An 11,502-nucleotide genomic window follows, 5' to 3' on the forward strand; every position below is an offset into this window, starting at 1 on the left:
TTCTGACATTTTTTCGTCCATTCGAACTTAATATCTTCTTGAAGTAGCTTCGTCATGGGTGTGGCTATCATCGAGAAACCTTTTACAAACCGTCGGTAGTAGCCGGCGAGTCCCAAAAAGCTCCGAACCTCAGTAATATTTCTCAGAGGCTTCCAGTTAAGTATGGCTGAAATTTTGTTCGGGTCAACTCGAATACCCGATGCGGATACCACGTGGCCCAAGAAGCTAACCTCTCTTAATCAGAACTCACACTTACTGAACTTAGCATATAACTGCTTATCCCGTAAAATTTACAACACTAATCTCAGGTGCTCAGCATGTTCGGTCTCATCTCTTGAATAGACCAAGATGTCATCAATAAACACAACTACGAACCGGTCCAAATACTGTCTGAAGATCCGATTCATCAAATCCATAAATACCACAGGGGCATTAGTGAGCCCAAACGGCATCACTAAGAACTCGTAGTGGCCGTATCTCGTTCTGAAAGCAGTTTTGGGTATACCCGAATCTCGAATTCGCAACTGATAATAACCCAATCTCAAATCTATCTTTGAAAACACTGAAGCTCCCTTTAGTTGATCAAACAAATCATCAATACGCGGTAACGGATATTTATTCTTTATCATCATTTTATTTAGCTGACGATAGTCAATGCACAACCTCATGGTTCCGTCCTTCTTTTTCACAAACAATACTGGTGCACCCCAAGGTGAGAAACTTGGTCGAGCAAAACCTCTATCCGTCAACTCTTGCAACTGAGCTTTCAATTCTTTTAACTCGGTTGGTGCCATACGATACGGAGCTATCGAAATTGGCGTAGTTCCAGGTACAAGCTCAATACCAAACTCTACCTCCCGAACAGGTGGTAAACCCGGTAATTCTTCAGGAAAAACATCCGGGTATTCACAAATTGGCGTAGTTCCAGGTACAAGCTCAATACTCTTAAATAGCAATTTGACCAATTTCTAAGTTATGGACAAAAATTGGACATGGATGGAATTTTTGGAAAGTTTAGTAGTAAGGGTATTTTGGTCATTTAGGGGTAAAATGAATTAAAATACAAAATTAAAAGCCATTTTTGCTCATCTTCTGCACCATGGACGTGTATACCAAGGGAGACTCCATGGCTAGGGTTTTCAAGCTTCCCAAGCTCAATTGTAAGTCCGTTCTAACCCCGTTTTTCAAGTTCTTTACGTTTTTGGAGTCTTGGTAACTTGATTTAGCTTATGCTAGCAATAATTCAACCTAGGGTTCATATTTGGAAAAATACCCATAAGTAAAATTTGTGTATTCTGGTGTTTTATGATACAATATGAGGCTTTAAATTATGTTAGACAACTTGTGCTACTAGATTTTAAGTGAAAACGAGCAAAAGGGCTTAATTAGTAAAAATACCTAATAGTCATAAGTATATGTTAGAGTGAGAATTTGATGTTCCCATAGAAGGGAAAAGTGATCATCATGTCATAAAACATAAGAATAAGGGATGAAGTTTAATTCCAGAGCCTAGGGGCAAAAGTGTAAATATGCAAAAGTTTAGGGGCAAAATTGTAATTTTTCCAAAGTTTGAGTTAAGGACTGTTTTGAATAGTACATTAATTAAATAAGTAAAATATGATGTTTTAGATCCCAGAAAACGAGATTTGAACCTAGAATGAGAGAAAAATTGAAAATTGGGAAAGTTGGTAAAATGGTCATTTTAATATCAAGGTAAGTTCATATGTATAAAAAGCATTAATTTATGCATGTTTCAATGTAAAATTGATATATTTACTATGATCTCCGAGGTGTTGAAAGTATGTAAGTTGGTATGATAATAATACAACAATAATGCTGTAATTTATATTTGAAAGTTAAATTTAGTGAATTAATTGAATTATGTTAAATTAAATGATTATGGTGCCAAGTTTATGAATTGATTTAAAAATATGTCTATGGTACATGAAGTGCATTGAATTATCATACATAAATGTGATTTCTATGATTATGGATATTATGGGAAATTGTAAGTTCATATGATTTTTAATAAGACAATGTGTAATTTATTGTTATTGCGTTGATATTAAATAAGATGTAAGTTTATATGTAAGTAATACATCACTATTACTTGTATTATGATATTTTAGAAAAATATTGGAAATATGTTTGTGGATAATTACTTGATTGGTGAAATTGTTGGAAAAGAGAGAGAAATCCCGGTTGAACCTTCGGAAAGATTGGATGATACAGATGGTATGTAGCTAGGTCACATGTGTAGTGCTGAGTGCACATCATGTGTACAAGAGAGCTACAAGACATTATGATGTAGCTAGGTCGCATGGGTTATACTATGTGTACACCATGTAGACAAGAGAGCTACGGGATATATGTAGCTAGGTCGCATGCGTGGTTCCAAGTGAAGGACACCATGTAGACAAGAGAGCTACGAGATAAACTGGCTAGGTCACATGGGTGGTACTAAGTGTTCACCATGTGTACAAGAGAGCCGAACTATTTGATGGGTGGAGCTATGTGCTGAAACCACCAAGTATCGAAGATTGATCTGAAATGTTCAACGGGAGACTCTCTATGTATTGCTTTGTGAGTTTTGTGATGAATATGTGCAGGAACTTGGTTATGTGAATGATGTGTTCATTAAGTGATCAGGATGTGGTAAGGTTATAAAAAGTAAGTTATACATGAGGATAATTTTATGGTGACCTTGTGATCATGGGCCTATACTTGTGATGTATGAAATGTGGTGAAAATGATTGTGATATGTATGTTAAAATGAGGTTAATACAAAGAAAGTGTGAAAGAGTGAATTAGCAATAAAACTGTTTTGGACAGTAGCAGTGATGTGATTTTGAAAAATCACCAAAAATAGTATAAATTGAATCAGAGACTGAATGAGATATAAAATTAAAGCTTAATGAGTATATATTCATATAAAAGAAACATAGAAAGCAAAGGAGTTCTATATTTTGAGATATTTATGTTTTCGTGAGACTGATTCAGAATGATTACGTGATCCCCTGTTCTGACTTTGGAAAATCACAAAAATTTGGAGAAAAATAATTATAGGCTCAAAATTATATTTTTAAAATCCATAATGAGTCTATTTTCAAGATAAATCAACAAGAACATTATCCGAGTTCTGTACTGTGAGATAATTATTTTTTAGTGAAGAGAAGTTAGAACTGTCAGAAAGTGAAACAGGGGAAATTTTAATGAATAAATTGTACTAATTGGCTAAACAAAAATTATGAAAATTTTATGGTGGAACTATATGTGAGTCCAATTTCAGGGGAAATTTACGGATCTGAATTTGGAGCTCTGTAGCTCGAATTATAAATAATTAGTGACTATGACTTGTGTGGACAGTTTGATGTGAACATTTATTAGTAAATTCTGAAATCGTACTTACAAGAATGCTATATACATTAACGATGTGGAATGGAGAGGAGGAGGAGGAAAATAAATATATGTGGAATACATGGAAACTATGGTATATGAAATATTGATATAATGAAATAAATGATATGTTTATAAGAAAACAAAAAGAGAATGTTATGTATCATGACATGTATGTATATATATATATGACTAGTCTCAATGTAATGTTTGTTGGGTATGGAATTGAATTGAAATGTTTCAGGCAAACATGTTATTCTGCACATCTGAATCATGGTATTTTATAAAGATATGATCTAGCTTTAAATATGAATGCTTGATGATTAAGCTGAAGATATTTGGTAAGATGATAATCTTGGTATAAATGTATAAGTGGTACTATAATAAACAAGGTAAAATGAGTATGAGAGACACATGTATGATGACATACAAATGCTATGTTTGTGGTTTAATTGAGGATGTTTAATCATTAAATGAATACCATGTTATATGCTTTTGATTTTGTATAAGTGTGTAAGAGATCAAGGTTGACCAAAACTTGGAAAACAGCCTAGGTATATTCCACACAGGTAGAGACACGACCATGTGTCTCAGCCGTGTATGGAACACGACTTTGGGACACGAGCGTGTGGAGCCTTAAAGCATGAAATTTCCAAGATTTTCGTAAGTTCTCGGTTTAGTCCCAAACCCTTTCTAAAGTATGTTTTGGGCTCCGTAGACTCAAATAAGGGACTATGTGTAAGAGAATGAACGCTTTGAAATATGAATAAAATTTTATGGCTCGTATTTTAGTTTAATGTTTGTATGTTTGTCTAGTAACGCCTCGTACCTTAGCCCGGCCTCGGATACGGGTAAGGGGTGTTACATTTAGTGGTATCAGAGCAGGTTTAGTTGATTCTCGGACTAACATAGCAAGTGTAAGAGTTTAGTTATACATGCCACAAATATGTGATAGTGTGATGTCTCCCGACACTAATAAGGACTATTTTGTTTAAAATGAAATATTCTCCAACCGAGCTACATCTGACCATTTGATAGCGATATTGAAGTATTTGAATAAAGTGTAGCTATGATGTGTTAAACTCGGAAAGGTATGAATAAGAATTCGTGATATATGTATATGTGATAATATGTGAGATGGAAGTTTATATAGTGATATATTTATTCATATTTGTTTGGCCTTCATATGCTGTTGCATGCTTGACTAAATTAATTAGTAAATGTGATGATTAAAGTTATTCAAAATTCATAGAATGTATGAGTGAGTGCACTTGTTTGAAATGAGATATTTGGAAATTTTATGTAAGACAGGTATGAATAATTGTAACACCCCGAACCCGAAACCGACACCGGAGTCGAACACGAGGTGTTAACTGACTTTAACCCCTTATAAAATTTATTTTCCAGACACTGCCCAATCTGTGTACTAGTCGTTTTAAAAAAATCATATCTTGAGTTTCGTAACTCGAAAATCAGTTTCGTAATTTTTCCCAGAAACTAGACTCATGTGCCCATCTATGTATTTTTTTCTAGAATTTTTGGTCGGGCCAATTAGTACAGTTTATTAGTCAAAGTCTCCCATGTTGCAGGGGTCGACTACACTGACCTTTGCCCATTACGACTTGGATATCTCCCTGCACGGGGCTTCAATACTGATGTCGTTTGTTTCTATGAAAACTAGACTCATAGAGGAATCTATACATATATGGTACAACCCCTAATTATCTCTGGTTAATTTATAATGAATTTCCAAAGTCGGAGTAGGGAATCCAGAAACCGTTCTGGCCCTGTCCCACAAAAATCTGATTATCTCTTAATATACTGCCCATATGATCTTTTCGTTACTTCCTCATGAAAACAGACTCATCGAGCTTCGATTACATAATTTATTCATCAATTAATTCCACTCCTACTATTTTTAGTGATTTTTCAATCTCATGACACTGCTGCTGCCAGCATCTATTACGAAAGTAACTAGGTCCATTTCATGCCTACCCTTGATCCAACTCAATCGAACATTCGTGCCATTTTCGCATGGCTTAAAGTTTACATGCCAAAGTTCAAACACAACGTAATAGCTTATACATGCCAAAATGTTCTTCTAAGCCAACTAAGAAGAAAGTACCAAAACTTGCTATCCGGTGTGATGACTTCGATGACGGCCCGATCACTCAAAAAGAGATGTGTCCAAGAAACCTAGAATAGGTGACAAGGAAACACCGAGTGAGTTTATAACTCAGTAAGTCATAAGCTATGCACTACCATCCATCAATAACATTATCACAAGAGAAAACAAAATGGAACGAGGCTAATTACTCCATCCATTCCGAACCATACCATAGTTCCTCCAACCTATCGATTCAATTTCATATCAATTCATGCATTCACATTCCATATACTCATCAATAGGACATTGAAGCATTTTCATAAATCAATTTATTTTCGTTACAATCAAACGACTAAACGGCCTTTCACCCATCCTACGATAAATTTTATGTACGTGACTTCAAGTATAGTTGTCACATAGGTTCAAACTTACCGAGCTCAACACCAAGTATAAGCATAGCACCTATTAGCCATGTACTCAAGACACTTACCCGATCCGCTGTCCGCGATCGACTCAATAGTGTCGCACACATAGTGTCCATAATGATTCACGAATGTATATGAGTCCGCACACTCAGTGCTATATAATCAACTCGCACACTTAGTGCTACGTAATCAAATCGCACACTTAGTGCTACATAGTCAAACTCGCACACTTAGTGCCGCATGGTCAATTCGCACACTTAGTGCATCATATTCATTTCGCACACTTAGTGCAACATAGTCAAATCGCACACTTAGTGCTGTACAATTTAATCCCGCGCACTTAGCGCCAATCTCATGGTCATAAATGGTTATACCCGCACGTTTAGTGCCGAGATCAACAACTCAGTACATCTTACCTCTTTTCTTTTCATTCAACAATTTCATCATCACATACGTACATGCATATATATATGTATATTTATTCATTCCATTCAGCATCAATACATAACATTATGACCATTTGAAATAATACCAACTACATGCTTAATGACTTACCTTGTGGGTAAGACGGTTCCACTTGACTACTCAGTGATCTTTTCTTTGCCTTTATCGGATCTAGTTCCCTTTGCTCTTGAGCTTAAGTTCAACAAAATTTAAAATAGTCATTAATCGACTATTCAAGTATTACTTTCAGAATAATATATATATTGATTTGACCTTCACACACATAGATTATAGTAAGCTTTATAATAGTCAATAAATAACTCATTGGCAAATTTTCATTAATGTTTACAACAAAATCACATATTCACTACGAGCTGTTTTCCTGAGCAGTAGTCGCTAAATTGTTTATAACTGGAGCTACAAAACTCAAAATCACTAGCCGTTAATTTTCCCTGAATATAGACTCGTATATCTTCCATCCATAAAATTTTCAGAATTTTTGGCTTGGCCAATCAATACCAGATTTTTCTTAAAGTTTCCCCTGTTTCACTGTTTGACTATTCTGACCACTCTTCACTACGAATCAAATTTCTCATTTTACAGAATTCAAAATGTGTTGTATTTGATCTCATTTGAAACTAGACTCATTAAGGAGTCTAAGCATATAAATTTTATCTTATAATCATTTTTGTACAATTTATAATGATTTCCTAAAAACAGAACAGGGAATCTAGTAGTCATTTTGACTCAGCCCCACAATACTTCAAATATCTCAAGATCGGTAACTCTTTTGTTTTTATAGTTTCTTTTGTAAGAAAATAGACTCTTCAAGCTTTAATGGCATAATTCACTCAGCTTCTAATTCAACTCCTACAAATTATGGCGATTTTCCAAAATTACCTTACTGCTGCTGTCCCCAAACAGATTATTACCAAATCAAATACTAACATTAGCATTTCACCTTAATAGCTAGCTTACCAAGCCTTAATTTAACATATTAATCTTTAACATATCTTTCACTTTTCATCAACAACTATCAAAAGCTCAAGCACTCATCCAATGGCAAAACACAAAATCATCATCAATCCACAAAATTGAACCATGGGTTTTTAGAACTCAAGTCAACTACTAAAACATGCATGCATCTCAAGAACAACATCAAACATACCTTAGTCTAGCAAACCACCATAGCCGATTTTCTCAAGCTCTTCCCCTTCCTTTCTTTCCTCTATTCGGCCAAAGGTGTTCAAGAATGAACACATTTTTTTTTTGTTTTCTTTCCTCAACTCACGGCAACAAGGGGGGTATGGATGAGACCATTTTTTTTTCATCACCCTTCCTTTTCATTGTTTAATTACCATGCTCTTTATTTTATTTTCTTAGCATACATCACTAGCATAACATGTTGGTGACATGTTTCCACCCATAGCATGGCCAGCCACTATGCTTTAATTTGGCTAATTTGACATGCAAGGACAAACACTTTCCCACATATATTAATGGGCCACTTGAACACTTGCCTAGCTTATTTCTAAATTGTCTCACATAAGTCCCTACTAATAAATTCCACATACACTGACCAAATTAAAGTATGGAACTATCACACAAGCATTTACGCACATCATAAACACAGAATATAATCTTTAATTATTTATAAGACTCGGTTTTGTGGTCCCGAAACCACTTCCCGACTAGGGTCAATTTGGGCTGTCACAATAATAAATTGTTTGAAGTGGATAGTATGATTATAATGACATATGTGGATAATGAAAAAAATGTGTCATATAGATATATGTCAGAATCGAGTTAGAGACTGTACGACCTCACCCCCTTACCGATGAGGTGTATATAACGAAAATTCATGAGAATCATGTTGCCTATGTTCCTAAGTGTGGAATCAAAGAGTTCAGTGATAAAATAATTATAGATATGACAGAGTCTGAGAATGGTTGACAAGTGAAGGACAGAGTTAGAGAAATATTAGAGTTTACTGAGTTATTTGGGGTTCAAATTGATGACAGAGTGTTTCTGAAAGTATTGTCTTGAAACAATTAGTTAGTACTGCTGGAAATTATGAGAAAGATAATAAACCTCACTCCGGTAAGATTTTCGAGGACGAAAATCTCTGAAGGGGGGGAGAGTTGTAATAGCCCAAAATTGGGTCTAGTTGAACAGAGGTTTCAGGACCACAAAATCTAAGATATAAATAATTATTTTATGATTATTTTGAGGTCTATGATATGATTACATGATTGTGTGAAAATTTCGTGAAGAAATTCTATGCATAAAGTGCTTAATTCGAAGTTAGGGACTAAATTGAAGAAGTTGCAACACTTGCATTCTAGAAGTTTCTAGTATGAAATTGATTTGAAATATTAATTAGGAGGTCTTAAATAGCAATTTGACCAATTTCTAAGTTATGGACAAAAATTGGACATGGATGGAATTTTTGGAAAGTTTAGAAGTAAGGGTATTTTGGTCATTTAGGGTAAAATGAATTAAAATACAAAATTAAAAGCCAGTTTTGCTCATCTTCTTCACCATGGACGTGTATACCAAGGGAGACTCCATGGCTAGGGTTTTCAAGCTTCCCAAGCTCAATTGTAAGTCCGTTCTAACCCCGTTTTTCAATTCTTTACATTTTTGGAGTCCCAGTAACTTGATTTAGCTATGCTAGCAATAATTCAACCTAGGGTTCATATTTGGAAAAATACCCATAGGTAAAATTTGTGTATTCTGGTGTTTTATGATACAATATGAGGCTTTAAATTATGTTAGACAACTTGTTCTACTCGGTTTTAAGTGAAAACGAGCAAAAGGGCTTAATCGATAAAAATACCTAATAGTCATAAGTATATGTTAGAGTGAGAATTTGATGTTTCCATAGAAGGGAAAAGTGATCATCATGTCATAAAACATAAGAATAAGGGATGAAGTTTAATTCCAGAGCCTAGGGGCAAAAGTGTAAATATGCAAAAGTTTAGGGGCAAAATTATAATTTTTCCAAGTTGAGTTAAGGACTGTTTGAATAGTAAATTAATAAATAAGTAAAATATGATGTTTTAGATCCAGAAAACGAGATTTGAACCTAGAATGAGAGAAATTTGAAAATTGGGAAAGTTGGTAAAATGCTCGTTTTAATATCAAGGTAAGTTATATGTATAAAAAGCATTAATTTATGCATGTTTCAATGTAAAATTGATATATTTACTATGATCTCCGAGGTGTTGAAAGTATGTAAGTTGGTATGATAATAATACAACAATAATGCTGTAATTTATATTTGAAAGTTAAATTTAGTGAATTATTGAATATGTTAAATTAAATGATTCCGGTGCCAAGTTTATGAATTGATTTAAAAATATGTCTATGGTACATGAAGTGCATTGAATTATCATACATAAATGTGATTTCTATGATTATGGATATTATGGGAAATTGTAAGTTCATATGATTTTTAATTAGACAATGTGTAATTTAATGTTATTGCGTTGATATTAAATAAGATGTAAGTTTATATGTAATAATACATCACTATTACTTGTATTATGATATCTTATAAAAATATTGGAAATATGTTTGGATAATTACTGATGGTGAAATTGTTGGAAAGAGAGAGAAATCCCGGTTGACCTTCGGAAAGATTGGATATACAGATGGTATGTAGCTAGGTCACATGTATAGTGCTGAGTGAACATGTGTACAAGAGAGCTACAAGACATTAGATGTAGCTAGGTCGTATGGGTGATACTATGTGTACACCATGTAGACAAGAGAGCTACGGGATATATGTAGCTAGGTCGCATGCGTGGTTCCAAGTGAAGGAACCATGTAGACAAGAGAGCTACGAGATAAATTGGCTAGGTCACATGGGTGGTACTAAGTGTTCACCATGTGTACAAAGAGCCGAACTATATGATGGGTGGAGCTATCACTACAGGAAAATAGGGCTTTAGCGGCGTTTTTAGCGGCGTTTATCAACAAACGCCGCAAAAATTTTTAAAATACAGAAAGTAGCGGCGTTTTAAGAAAAACGCCGCTAAAAATAGAGCTACAGCAGTATTTTTTACTAAAACGCCGCTAAAAACAGAGCATTAGCGGCGCTTTTGTTAAAATGCCGCTATAAACCAGATCATTAGCGGCGCTTCGGTAAAACGTCGCTAAAACCAGAGTATTAGCGGCGCTTTCGGTAAACGCCGCTAAAAACCAGAGCATTAGCGGCGCTTTTGGTAAAACGCTGCTAAAAGTCATAGAACCCCTAAACCGAACAAAAAATCATAAACACTAATCTTATAACCCCTAAAACAATAATTATGAAATTTATGGTTATTCAATATATTAATATTCTCTTATATAATCGTAAAAAGAGATATATAGTATGAATTAAATATTAATTAAATTATTATATTATATTTAAGATATATGGTTTAGGGTTTAACAGGTTTATGAGTTAACTATTGTTTAAGATTTACGATTTAGGAGTTAACTAGTATTTGAAGGTTTATGATGAATTATGGTTTAGGATTATGATTTAGGTTTAAAGGTTAGGTTGAGTTACAATGGGACAGTTCTTAACTTCTTAGAGATATTTTCTTTCCAGATTCTTGATGGGTGCTATTAAGAAAGTGTTTTGAATGTGGAATTAGCATTTGTTGAACTATGTGGAATTAGCATTTGTTGAACTATTAGCTAGAAATTAACTGAAGAACATTTAAGATTCATGCTATTTGTATATACTCATATTATTTAATATAAGAATATAAAACATATATATATGTCTGTGTTTTAATTTGTACTACACTAACATTTGCCCAGACAAATAATTTCCCAATAATATGTATACGATTATGGTTTAAGGTTAGCAGTTTTTAAAAGTACTTATAGTTTGGGCTTTATGGTCTAGGAGTTATGGTTGGTTTAAGGTTACCGATTGATTTTGGGGTTTAAAGTTTAGGGTTAGGGGTTTTTGTGTTTGTGGTTTAAGGTTTAGGGGTTTAGATCTCAGGTTTAGGGTTTTTAAATTTAGAGTATAATTTTGGATTTAATTTGAAGAAAATGTATATATATAAGATAATATATTATTAATTTGAAAATATATATAAATATATATATGGAAAGTGGTTTAGTGTG

Source organism: Gossypium hirsutum, chromosome A06 (assembly GCF_007990345.1).
Source record: "Gossypium hirsutum isolate 1008001.06 chromosome A06, Gossypium_hirsutum_v2.1, whole genome shotgun sequence".
Classification (NCBI taxonomy): domain Eukaryota; kingdom Viridiplantae; phylum Streptophyta; class Magnoliopsida; order Malvales; family Malvaceae; genus Gossypium; species Gossypium hirsutum.